This window comes from Mytilus californianus, unplaced genomic scaffold, assembly GCF_021869535.1.
Source record: "Mytilus californianus isolate M0D057914Y unplaced genomic scaffold, xbMytCali1.0.p SCAF_11, whole genome shotgun sequence".
Classification (NCBI taxonomy): domain Eukaryota; kingdom Metazoa; phylum Mollusca; class Bivalvia; order Mytilida; family Mytilidae; genus Mytilus; species Mytilus californianus.
This window is the reverse complement of record NW_026262593.1, coordinates 43,925,819-43,940,152: the sequence shown is the minus strand read 5'-3', so window position 1 is coordinate 43,940,152 and position 14,334 is coordinate 43,925,819. Positions and strand designations below refer to the sequence as shown.

Sequence of the window (14,334 nt, the reverse complement as noted above, 5' to 3'; positions counted from 1 at the left end):
ATTTCAAAATCTATTCGTAAGTACAGCGAACGATACCAGAGAGTAATGTTGCTGCTGTTTCGTGATACATATTGTTGCAGGTACTTCTTGAAGACGTCATTTTGTTGTACAGTTAGCAAAGACTCTGTGGTAGTACTTTCCTGTACTGTCAAGTAAGAGCAACCGAAAAAAGTTAAATTAAGCTTACCACCGGTGCAGTTTGTGGCAAAATAAATTGTTTTTATGTTTTCTATACATGGCAATATCATCGAAAACAGTTATTTTTCCACCAAATTATACAGATTGTAAGGTTGACTTTATTTCTTTCAATTGCTCTTACTTGACCGAGTACCAGAATGTTCTAGATCTACCCTGCCAAAAAGATTGTATACGCCGGAGTTAAAAGTAGGTAATATTAAAATGGTAGCAAGGCTTTTACAGAAAATTAAGCAACAGAAATGCTCTGGACCAATCTTCAAATTGCAATTAAGACATACGTGTGTCTTTTAAAGTATTGTAAATACAAAATATATGACTAAAAGTGAATGAATTATGGAATTTAGCTTAATCAAGAAAGTATGTAATTAATATAGATTATCATTGGCCGAGGTTCCGATACAAACATAATAATATGTCATTTTTGTTTCTTATTGCGTCGTATAAAATCTGTATTTAATAGTCTGATAAAGAATCCGACATTAATTAAAAATATTATCATCACGGACAATGACAGGAAACTAAAGTACGCAAAATGTCTTCGCATTAGAAAATATTCTGGATAAATCCTTGTGACGCAAAATCCTAGAGGAATTAAACGAAATATAAGAAATGCAATCACATTGATAATTGAAAGGATGCGGGACTTTAATGAGTCCGATGATAATCCAGCTATTCGTAAAAGTTTCCTGGCATGGAGAAAAAAGCTGCTGGATTCCGCTAGAAGGCATAAATGTGCATATCCAATTCCATGTCTCTCATGCCATAGATATACAAAGGAAGTAGAGATCTGCAAAAAATAAAAGAGAAAAATCAGTGCAATATCAGAATAATTTCACATACATTATAAGACTTGGTAAAATTCTGAATATATTTTCCGTTCTGTAACAAAAGTAAAAACAGCCATATCTCGTTAGATCTTGTTTATCATTTTTTTTTTACAAACTAAAGTTCTTGCAATTATATTTTGAAGCAGCTTCATAAGTCTTGAATCTCTGAAATATTTCAATTTTATTTAATTTAAACTAATAAACTTACGAGAAAATGGTGTAGCAGTACTTCCTTATTTTTCTTCCACATATTATTAACTAAAATGTCTAGTGAATCATAATAGAAATAAGCTGAAACAATGAAAAAAAAAATATATATATAAATAACCACTAAGAGTATATACAGTTTGCTCCTATGCTGTGTAGTTACATCACTTCACAGTGTGGACAAGTAAGTGGGAGGGTGATCGCTCACAAATATGCACATTTTATACATGCATGTTTCCGTCCAAATCTTGGAATCTGTAAACCAGTGGTTGTAGTATTAAAGACAAATCCTTCTATTCAGATCTACCAATAATATCTTCTTTAAATATTATTTTCAGTTTAGGTTAGGTGAAGCAAATACAAAAATGGGGTCACCGACCTCGTTTTCGATTTAACGCGCCATGGAATTTTGAAATCGGGACTTTCACTTGTTAGCAGTGTAACATTTTATAAAAAGTCTGTATCACATAAATATTGTTTATTTTGTTAATTTTGATGTTAGCAGAAATTATATAATTGATATTATCATCTTCCGAGGGACAAATGATAACGATAAGTTGCTAATATAATGTTCCCGACTTTTTTATGGTGAAATATCTATAAAAAAATCAAGCTTAAAACAAATTGACCAATGTTTTCTCGATAAAAATTCAATAGAATATGCATTGCTTGTTATTAACCAAAATGAGGAAATAAAAACGAAGGGTCACCGTACTGGAAAAAGAGATATTTTTGAATAGACGTTAAACATCTGAATTGGCGGGATTACATTGCGCCAATTCTGAAATTCTGAAACTAACGTCGAAAGACGTAAGGCCGAATTGACGTTGTTTTCACAGGTAATGGACAATTCAATTCCTATTTATTTGCTGTTTTGCTAGTTGTTTGTTTTAAATAAACATTAATATACACATGATGGTAGTTAGTTTTTAACGTAGACAAGTAATTTAAAAGTGGTAAGTCGAAAACAATGCGTTGTGCGAATATCTAGAATGAAAATTTCGATTTAGTAAATAAGAATTTTTATGTTTTGAATAGAAATTAGATTTTAAACAACGAAATTTTTTTTATATATATAATTATGTGATAAGCGAAGTAAAAGTACACATTTTATGAATATTGACTATGTAAATAGTAAAAGGAGATCAAGTGTCATATATACTTTATGCTGAATTACAAGATGGGCTCTAGTTAATATGCATACGTTGTATCTAAAAACGGTATATATATTTTCAAATCCTCTGCAGTTATGCTAGCCTTTTCTTTAAAAAATGTGGCAGGCAAATGACAAATATACTATAAGAATATAATTCTTCAAAATATGTTATGAGTGTGATCAATATTTCATATTTAACAGTCATGTTTTCGTAAATTTTGCATCAAAAGAATATAATTCAGTTAAAGTATATTTGAAAGACAAAACAGAGTAATGCCTTCGATATGATTTCAATTTTGGTTTAGAATGTCTCCTTTTCATTTGGACGATAACTACTTAAAATTAACCGAATTCTAACATAATTTCCGTTATAATATTATCAAATGTTTAGAAATACGCTGCACTTGCTAGATTCTCAGTCAAATACACACACATTCAGCTGTTATACTGTGATTTTTTTTCAATGACTCTAGCGTGAAATAGATTTCATAGGAACCTAGTCTGTCCTCTTTTCTTTCACTCTTGTGAAATTATTTTTCTATTGATATGCATTCCTCTGTTCTTCTTTCCGACAACTTCTGAACAAAGACACGTTTATGTTTAATACACAAAACTGTGCACATTTTCCTGAAAATGTTGATGTGCCATTTCACAAGCGTTTAAGGGAGCTACCATTTGATTTTTATGGGGGACAAGGATGAAATTTGAAAAAAAGGCAGAAGGGAGTTTTGAGTAAAAAAAGGCAGGATGAGCAACTTGGCAAAAAAAGGCAGGATGACAATTTATGGAAAAAAAAAGTCAGGATAAACTATTTGAAAAAAAAGGCAGGACCGAATAGAGTTCCATTTTTTGCCAAGTTGCTCATCCTGCCTTTTTTTCTCAAATATCCTGTCCTGTCTTTTTTCATATTTCATCCTAGCTCCCCCACCCCCATAAAAATCAAATGGTAGCTCCCTTATCACAAATTTGCCATGAACAACACCATGATTGCAATGTTTGGAGCAGGTTCTGCTTACCCGTCTGGAGCACATGAGATCATCCAAAGTTTTAGGTTGGTTTTGCGTTGCTCAGTCTTTTGTTTTCTGTGTTGTATTTTGCAAACTGATGTTTGTCTTTTCGTTGATTGTCGATTTTTGCCATGGTTTTTTTTTTACTTATCATTTTGCATTGTCCCCCTTGGTGTCTTTGACCTCTATTTTAAATCACTCGTGATGAAAAATATGTTACTGGTTTATAAATTGTTCAGAGTATGCTTAATCCAAATATAGTGACTTCTGGAAAGAACAAATATGCAGGTCCTGGAAACTTCAAGTCCGCTACTCGTGCATAGAAATTAACGCTCGATACCTGATATAACCACTATAATGTTCGTCGCTTTATTATTCTTTTTTAGTCGTGTGCATGTTTTTTTTTTTGGCGTACTTGTCATTATCTTGTATGCTCTTTGAGATTTGATTTTTTCCTTTGAATAACAATGACTTTGGCAAGTATAAAAAGAGTTCTACAATTTGAGCTGGAACAGCTTTCTCTTCGGCAGCACCAAATTTCGCCCCAGTTTTAATGGGGTTCGTTCTTGTTGGTAAACTTTTAGCTTAAGTGTCGTGTTTTGTGGCCTGTTGTTTGTCTTTTGTCTATTTGCATTTGACCGTGCTGGTGTGTCTGTGTTTTGTTTTCCATTGACCTTAGTATTATTTATTAATTATCTGATCTTAAAATTAATATTCATATCTATTAAAATATATTGTTTTTTTCCGTTTCTACCAATATTAATTTTTTAATATGCAATTCAAATGTCTACATGATTATAGTTTCATAAATACTATATATTTTTACTAGCCTTACCTGTTGAGACTATCATCATCAAGAATGAAGATGTATTGAAAAATAAAAAGGGATCTTCAAAAAGCCCCGGATGATCTTCATGATGATAAAGGAAGCTGAAAATATTTAAAATTTACAAGTATGAATATAAAATAAGAAGAGATGCGGTAGGATTGCCAATGAGACAACTCTCCAACAGAGTCCAAATAACTTGGATTAATTAAATACTCTTTTATTTTAGCGATTTTCTTTTATATAATATATAAGTTGGTACATGCAGTCTGTAAAGTAAAAATATGAGTAACTAAAATAAGCAAACGACGAAGATAAACTGTCAAATAAGTAATAATTATTATTACAAATATCATTTTTCTTTCTATTGATCTGTTTCTATTTGTTACAGGTTCATATTTTCCCATTAAATCTGTACTAAAAAGAGAGCGTTTTGAATGAGTGAATTATAACAACGCGGACATCGTGCACCAGACAGTTATACAAATATTAGTAGTTAAACCGTGTGCTCGTGACCTTAAAACGATATATATGCAAAGTCAGTGAATTTCATACGGGACGAGAGTGAGCAAAAGTGGCCCCGTTTATACAGTTTATATCGTATTAGGTTACTGGCACCTATATACAATTTTAACACAACATTACACAAACTTTCAATTATCTACAGTTAGAAAGTCGTTGTCTCTAAGACATGTTTTCGTCCAAAAACTATGAAAAATTAAAATTATTATGTCTATTTGAGGACAATATATCAGTTTCGTTTTAAAAGAGAGTAACTTTACTAATAACCGTGTATTCATAATAAACCACGCTTACTGACCATGTACTAAAAATAAAACATGCCCGAGTGACCTAATAATAAATATACACGGCTCCCACAAGTTGGCTTTTAAGCAATGATATTCCTTGAAGTGTAAAGGAGGTAACATAAAAAAAAAATTTCAATCAAATTCATGTATGTAGCTTAAAACATAATATTAAATAAACAATAATCTTAAGAGATAGATTCAGCATGTTTGAACTTTACTACCGCTACGTTTTAGTGTTCCTCCAGAATCGGGTACAGAGATTTACACATTAAACGGACAAAATGTGCAAGATTGTCAGATTTATGGCACTGCATGGAAAAAGAATAAAATGAAAGATTACCGTCTAGTTATTCAATATTTCAATGTCTCAGGATAAACTCTTATCTATTTGACTTATTCTATCTCTACTGAATTAGGTAGATACAAACGAATGGAGAAATGGTTGTTGATAAGCATCACTCAAGTATTCGCTAATTTTTACCATTTTTACATCTTGAAAATCAAGCAATTATCCGTCCCTGACAATTGCTTTCCATTTGACGGATATTGCACCGGACGAATATTTGACAACCGGGCAAAAAAAGATTGACTTCAGTAAAGATGATATACTTTCGAATGGTATATGGTTAAGCCGCTTGTATGGTGGGTGCATTAAAATTGCAATTGATATTTTATGGTTAATGTCACTCCATCTTAAATTCTAAATATCCGTTTAAATCAATGTCATAATAAAATACCCCAAACAATCAAAGTGCTTGTAAGCACTGAAGGGTAAAGATTGCTTAAATTTATCCACGAATGTATATAGTAAGATCCTTGATTTATCAGTGGGAAGTAAAATTAAATATTGCATTGTATAAAGCATTGGTTGTAGTTGATTCAACTAAAATTCTTGACAAAGGAAGATAACTCCAATTTTTAAAGATGACTTTACAATGACTTTCTTAATGATTTGACTGAGTTTATGTCACATGCTTATAGTGGTCTGAATGATGTTTGTAATACGTCTCATTTACTGTTTGATAATGATGATAATGAAGTGTATTTCAAATTGTATCTGTTGTTATATGCGGACGACAGTCATTTTTGTAGAATCCGCAGCTGAGTTACAATCAGCATTGAATGCAATGTATTTATATTGTGAAACATGGAATCTTAAAGTTAATACTGCAAAAACCCCTTGTTGTTATATTTTCTAAAAGTCGACAGGCTGAAAATGTTCATTTTATATATAATAATGACCGTTTATTTTTTATTGATGAATTTCAATATTTAGGTATTGTATTTTCTAGAAAAGGTACTTTTCATGTTAATAAATCTAAACTGGTTCAACAAGCCAGAAAAGCAATGTTTTATGTATTACGTAAGGCAAGAAAATTGTATTTACCTATAGATGTATTGTTACAACTTTTTGATGCTATGGTTGGCCCTATATTCTTGTACGGTGCAGAAGTTTGGGGGTATGAGCAAAATGATGTTATTGAATCATTGCATTAAGAATTTTGTAAATATATAATGAAAGTTAAAAAATGTACACCTAATTGCATTGCATATGGTGAACTTGGTAGAGTACCAATATCTGTTAATATTAAGGCAAGAATGGTTGGTTTTGGAAACGTATTGTTACAGGCAAATAAGAGAAAATTTCTCGTACATTATATGAAATGCTATATAAACTTGATTCTGGTGATATATATCACTCTAAGTGGTTGAATTGTGTAAAAGATATATTATCTGAATGTGGTTTTATTAATGCCTGGAAAAATCAATATATAGATACAAACTGTAAGTTGTCTAAAAATGTGAAACAGTATTACCACAATTTGTTTGTAAATGAATGGAAGGATCAGATATTTAATACATCAAAATGTTTAAATTATAGAATGTACAAGTCTGAGTTTGGTTTTGAAGATTATTTAACTACATTGCCTTTTGATTTAAGAACTAATTTGTGTAAATATAGGTGCAGTAGTCATAGGTTACCTATTGAATGTGGTAGATTTTATAGCATTGATAGATCAGAAAGAATATGTGATTTATTTAACAGAAATGTGCTAGGAGATGAATTTCATTCCATATATAATTGTACTTTCTTTAATGCTGAACGGCTGAAATTTGTACCAGCAGATATTTGTAAAGTGAAGAATACTTTGAGTTTCTCTGATTTAATGAACAGCAAAGATAAATTTTTTCTTGTTGGCTTAGCTAAGTTCTGTAAAATTGTAATGTCAGTTTACAAATGATATTTACCTTCCTATTTATTCATGCATTTGTAAATATGTTTGTGCATGCAGTATTTCTTATTTGTTATAGTGTTGTACTATCATGTCTCATGTGAGGCCTTTAGTGAAATAAAATATTTCAATATTTCAAAAAATGTTTCAATGACATCATTGATATTTTTAGAACAGATATATAAGATTCCTGCACCTTGCAAAAGTTGTGTAATTGTCTTGACAAGTATAACATCATTGTGTGACTTGAATATCTGAGCATATATTTCATTAATAAATTTCTGGAAATGTTCATGGATAGGATGTATAGAATGTTATGATCAATGCACTATATTTTGTGTATCTCAAAGGAAGTGATAAACCTTGGAAGATTTAGATATCAAATCAGTACCTTAGGGTTTTGATTGCATTTCATGCAATCTTTACCCAATAAAAATGATGGTATCTTTGAGTTACTGTAAACTAACTCATTTTCGCGAGCGATTTATTTTTACGACTTTTGCGATTAGAGAAATATAAATCGTCCCGAATATTGCAAACTTGGATCTCTTCTAATTAAACTACATCAAGTAAATGTGAAAATCGCGAAATTAAATCGCCGCAAAGTTGGCTAGAAAAAGGCACAAACGCGAAATAAAGTATCCGCGAAAATAAGTTGGTTTGCAATAAGTGTTTATGTCACCTTTTACACGTAGGTCTTCTAATGTCTTTCTAGATTTTATGCATTTAACTTTTTCCAGTCCAGAAACTACGGCAGTGCTCACAAAACTGTAACATTTAATAATGTGTTAAGTGATTTGATCATGCATTAAAGTGGGGGCTGGCTTTAGTCAGACTGTGGAATATGGAGAATCCATCGTAAGAATGATATACTAATCGTGTCTTTTTTTTTAAACTACATTACATGAGCAAAGTTACAAGGAAACACTAAGCAAACTAACCAAAAACTATTCCGAGCATCCAAAAAAAAAGACAATAAAAACAACAGCAACCACAATAGTAAACACCTTTAAAACTTATGTTTGATTGTAGGAAAGCTTTAACGTGTTCAACAGTGTAATTTTCTTTTAATATGAAATGTATGGTTTCTGTCTGCAAACATCGTGTTTCGTTTATTGTCGTAGTAATAATTGGTTTTCTCTTTTGAATATTTTCACATTTTGTTAATCTGTGGGTCAGTAAACGGTTTGCTCATTTTTGACGGCTTTACGATGACCTATAACTGTTCACATATATAGATATAAGAAGATGTGGTATGAGTGCCAATGAGACAACTCTCCATCCAAGTAAAAATTTATAAAAGTAAACCATTACAGGTCAAAGTACGGTCTTCAACACGGAGCCTTGGTTCACACCGAACAGCATGCTATAAAGGACCCCAAAAATTACTAGTGTAAAAACCATTCAAACGGAAAAACCAACGGTCTAATCTATATAAAAAACGAGAAACACTTATGAACCACATCAACAAACGACAACTACTGAACATATATGCTTTTTTGTCCTATGGTCTTTAATGGATACATGTCTCATTTCCAATCATACACATATCGCTTTCTTTACATTTTTTCCATATCTTATTTCATGTTTTCTTTAAAATAGGAAAATATCAAGGTTCTGAGAGAAAATACCAAGGTTCTGAGAGAAAAAAACACGAGGAGATGGACAGACAACACAATAATAAATAAAAGACGAAAAAACAATCGGTGACAAACATGTCTTGCATGTTCAAGACGAAAAAATAAATTTGATAAACTGCAACAAACAATTGCAACAACCACTAAATAACAAGTTCCTAACTAAAGAATGTTTCGAGGTTAAACATGTTTGCGTGAGCTCAACTCGCACCCTAATCTAGTACATTGGCGAAACAGCATACCATAAGAAACAAACTGAAACAGTTGGAAAATGGCTTGAGAAAAACATTAAATGTAAAATAAACGGATTTATAGGTAGCATTCATCTCTTTATATGGTTTGGAACCTGTGACCTTACAATCATGAATAAAGACCGCATCAAATCGACATGTTATACACCAACAACTTGAACGCAGGATTGTGAGTTCGTCTGTCCTGAGCTAGCATCGTCTTTACATAATTACCGTCTCCTCGGAGACGGTATTAAGAGTTGAACGATGGACAGTCTGCGGGCTAAAAGCTTTCTTACTACCTGATTGGAAGATATTACTGACGCTGTCATAATTAAAGTTCGTTGATTGGTTGGGACAATTCAAACCTAGTAAATGTCTTTTAATCCCGTAGAGTGTCGGATCTGAACTCTTTATTTTAGTAAATAGATTTGCCTGGTTATCGGTTCACATGCAGGTAACACTTATCTATAAATAGCCGAATCTCCTGAAGATTTGTAAACACACACGTGATTATTTCAAGTTACGTACATTTTAAAAGTGAAAACATAAGAAAACTTTTAGGAAAATGCTTTTTTCTTATGTTATATTTATTTATACTCAGTAAGATAATCTAAAGGCAACACAAACATTTTAAAACGTAGATATCAAATAATTTCTTTTCGATTAATATTAATTTACACGAGAATTTTTATCTCAGGGGCGGGGGCGGGGGCGGGGGCGGGGGCGGCGGCACTTCGACCTTTCTATGGCAGGGGTGAGCAGCTGAGACATCCAATACCCCACCCTTTTTATATATTGAATGATAAAAGAACATACATGTAGTTACCCTAGCTATCATATTTTTTTACAATAAGTATATATACCTGCACATAGCTATCATTGTTACACTATATTTCATGGTTAGATACTAGTAAATAGATTTGACAAATATCTTAAAACATTTACGAAAGTGATTTTAGAGACATATATACACAATCTCTGGTGATTTTAATTGCATCTGTAAAAAAAAATTGATATCTGATTAGTTTCAGATTCAATCATCAACCTTGTCTTATATTTCACCTAAATTTCTCGACCTCATGCAATATCATGAAGCTTCCGTGACCTATCCCAGCGACGCATCCCTTCCACTCATTACATAATAAGTGCCCTATACACACCCCAAGATCGTTGGGCTGAGTTGGATGTTGTCTAGATCTACCTAGCTAGCTCTTCCTAGCAAGATAGCAGACGTTGAAGAATAGAAGACTAAAAATATATCTAAAAGGGAATATATAAGAACAAAAAACTACTCTCAGACGATAAAAGCAATTATACATGTATGCTTACATATTTTAAGCAATGTTTAATGTCTATGAATGGTTTTAAAGGAGATGTGAAGTATACATAATTAATTTAGACAGCAACCCAATTAAGCAACAAACAAAACGTGACAATTTACTTCTTAAGTTCAATCTACGGTCTTCTCCAATGGACCGTGAGATTTGTTCCTTACCTGATGAAATAAGTTCTTTGTCTGTGAAATATGTTCCACTGGTTATACAAGTTATCTTTTATACCGATAAAATTGAGAATGGAAGTGGGGAATGTGTCAAAGAGACAACAACCCGACCAAAGGGCAGAAAACAGCCGAAGGCCACCAATGGGTCTTCAATACAGCGAGAAAATCCCGCTCCCGGAGGCGTGCTTCAGCTGGCCCCTAAACAAAAATATGTACTAGTTCAGTAATAATGGACGTCATACTAAACTCCGAAATATATAAAAGAAACTAAAATTTTAAATCATACAAGACTAACAAAGGCCAGAAGCTCCTGACTTGGGACAGGCGCAAAAATGCGGCAGGGTTAAACATGTTTTTTGAGATCTCAACCCCCCCCCCCCCCCCCCTATACCATGTATACTTCTAGCCAATGTAGAATGGTTATCAGTGAATTTAAAGTTATAATTCAAGTACATTATAAAAACATGTATCATATTGATAATGTAATAAATAAAAGGTGTAAACATCCAATATGGATTCTGTGGAGTATAGCAAAATGTTTAATAACATTATTCATATAAAAATTCCCAAATGACAATAATTTAATAAGGCAGAAAAGCGAAGAATAAGAAAAAAATCCATCAGAATTTTTTTATAGATCAATCATTTATTTATGAATATTGCAATTCAACATATGTTACTTCATATAAAAATTTGTAGAAAAAATGTAGAATTGTTATCAGTGAATTTAAAGTTATAATTCAGGTACATTATAAAAACATGTATTATATTGATAATGTAATGAATAAAAGGTGTAAACATCCAATATGGATTCTGTGGAGTATAGCAAAATGTTTTATTACATTATCCATAAAAAAATACCAAAATGACAATAATTTAATGAGGCAGAAAAGCGAAGAATAAGAAAAATCCATCAGAATTTTTTTTATAGATCAATCATTTATAATTTATGAATATTGCAATTCAACATATGTTACTTCATATCAAAATTTGTAGAAAAATGAAAGAGTGTGTTTTAAATATTTATTACAGTTGTTATTCATAGTTGTGCATTTGTTTTTTAATCATATTATCTACGTACAATATATATGCTGACTTAATTTGAATTTCTAAAAGATTTACCTCATTTTGAATGTTTTCGTGTTGTTTAAAGACTTCAATGTTGAGTATTAAATTTGTCAGGTACAACTATAGAATGTTTTGCTTGATATAAAATTAATGCATCATGTAAATCTATAACACACGGAACTTATTTAACATTTAGTAAAACAATTAGTTCTGGAACAAATTTAACAGTGCTGGAACATATTTCCTTATAATATATATTACGGGTATAAATTTTCTGTGATATAAATTCCGGTGGAACATATTTCCTATGAAATAAGTTCCGGCGGAACAAATGTCACGCCGGAACAATTTTTTTGTTACAAAAAATAATCTTAATAGCAAAAAATAATTCAGATATCACTTGAAACTATGAGCAGGGTCAGGAACAAACTTCTAATGTTTGTTTTGAGGTTTATTGACTATTTATACTAGACATGCTATCTGAGAGAAAGTGAAATAAAAGAATATTATAAATTTAAAAGACGAAAATACTGTTTACTGATTATTCTTAATTGTATGTTTTCTACAAGAATTGTAAAACAAGTATAAACATACATATAATATGATCATAAAACAAAAAGACATTTATATGTCAACATACGAACAGCCTCCGACAAAATATTATGTCAATCCAGTATGTCAAGCTTTTAAGGGTAAGTATGATAAGGGCCTTATTCGTCATCCAACATTAAATGGTATAGTAAATAAATATGAAGATGTGCAAGTAAAACAATAACAAAAGATACAATATCAAGCTGTATGCTTAATAAAGTTTTTGGTCAAAATTGTTGATTCTCTTATGTTGATGGCCTCATAGTGAACTTAAAATAGCTTTGCAGAACTTATCACCTTCTTTATAACCAACGACGTCCATTATAATTTGAAAAAGAATGGCGGCGAAACTACTGTTTTGAATTTCAGGCCCTTACAGTAGGTCTTATATAACAAATTACCCGTCTCACGACTCAGTGACTCTGAGTATTTTTCATCAAAAAATATAATCAAGAAGTCAAATAAAACCAAATAATCTGAAAAAAAGAAACATTTAATTGTTAAGGATACTCATTATTCAAATATAGAAAGAGAGGCGTGGGGCATTCCACATTGCAGTCCAACTACAATGAATAGACAAAATCTTCATTGACAGCAAAATAACCATACATATATGTGACGCTTTACATTTTTAGGATCATTTTAGAAAAGATGTGAGATACCGTTGGAAATATATTAATTGTGTTCTTATATGTTTAAATTTTACTACGTTTCACTCTCTACACTTTTGGATGTCTATTACGAACGAAAAAGCAAACAACCAAAGAAAAAGTCAACGAACAACTTCGATATCTGTTTGAAAAAAAATAATCGATAAAAAGACATTACCCCTCCATTTCCAGTGTTAATACTTTCCGCAAAAGAAATTGGTAAATCTAAAAAATTGTATAATCCTTTTATAATTTTTGTAATCCACTACAATTTACATACAATTCTGAACGAATTAAACTACAAAGAGAAAACATTTTCCACTTTAATCAGCTATGAGACGGCTAGCTTTTTAGAAAAGCTATTACTTGTATCAAGGTTGTATTCAAATAAAGTGACATGAAACAAAAGCCTCGTTTCTGACTTAACCGTGTTACATCATACCTTATAATGCTCCAAATACCAACAATAAATCCATGTGTTAGTGATACGCATAAGTTCCGCCATAACCAGGAGTCGTACACTGTAATTGATGTGTTTGGTTTTCCATAACGTTTGATTATTTGATTTTGTATAAAAAAGAACACAATTACAAAACCAAACAAAATATATGTATACCAGAAATCGAAATGAATCATTCCTTGTTCATGTGCAAAATTTTCGTCTGTCATATCCCTATTCATAGTTTAACTTTTACAGGTATATAATTTATCAATAATTCTACTTTTTTAAAGTCATTCAGTGTATCGGATACAACGTTCACGCTTGACAGTCAAAGTCATCTTTGATCTTACACCGGTGGATCTGAAGTATTCACGGTTCGCCGGGATATAAGATCAATACATAAACACATCACCTGACCCCAGAACACAGTTACATCGTAGTGCAATGTACTAGATTAGTGCATTTCTTTTAGACAATCAATTCAAATTAAAGAAAAGTCTTCTAGTTTTAACTTAAAAGAGGAATAATTCTATGTTAAGGGGGGTCTATATTTCAGTTTTCAGACAAACTAATTTTGGACCTTTTTTAACTGAATCAATTTACTACTTACCTAAAAATTCATCGGCAAATTTTTTAAACATGTAATGAGGGGCCTGATGGGTTATTTTCGTTCTGATCGGCGCTTTTTCGCTAACGTGATCCGTTTTTCTACAGATTTTTTTTTTTTTATATTTTCGTGATCCGTGATCATGGAAATTTATTTTCTGTGAATCGTGATTGACAAAAAAATCAACTCGTGAATGGTGATGAGACACCCCCATCAAGCCCCTCTGTAATTTCATCCCCGTACTAGATATTTCATGCGTAAAATTTAAAGAAATAAATTTGGAAAGTGTAGGAAGAAAAATTGCAAGTTATACACTGTCTAAACTAGGAACGATATTCGAA

The 14,334-nt window shown here is 31.6% G+C and overlaps 1 long non-coding RNA gene across 1 annotated transcript; it reads right to left on the bottom strand.

The window, feature by feature from the left end:
- Positions 1-257: 257 nt before the first annotated feature.
- LOC127720165 (uncharacterized) lies at positions 258-13,735 on the bottom strand. Its single transcript, XR_007990637.1, has 4 exons — positions 13,387-13,735; positions 4,231-4,325; positions 1,234-1,316; positions 258-985 (listed from the first exon to the last, which is right to left on the bottom strand). It is a non-coding gene; the product is annotated as an uncharacterized LOC127720165 (long non-coding RNA).
- Positions 13,736-14,334: the final 599 nt, after the last annotated feature.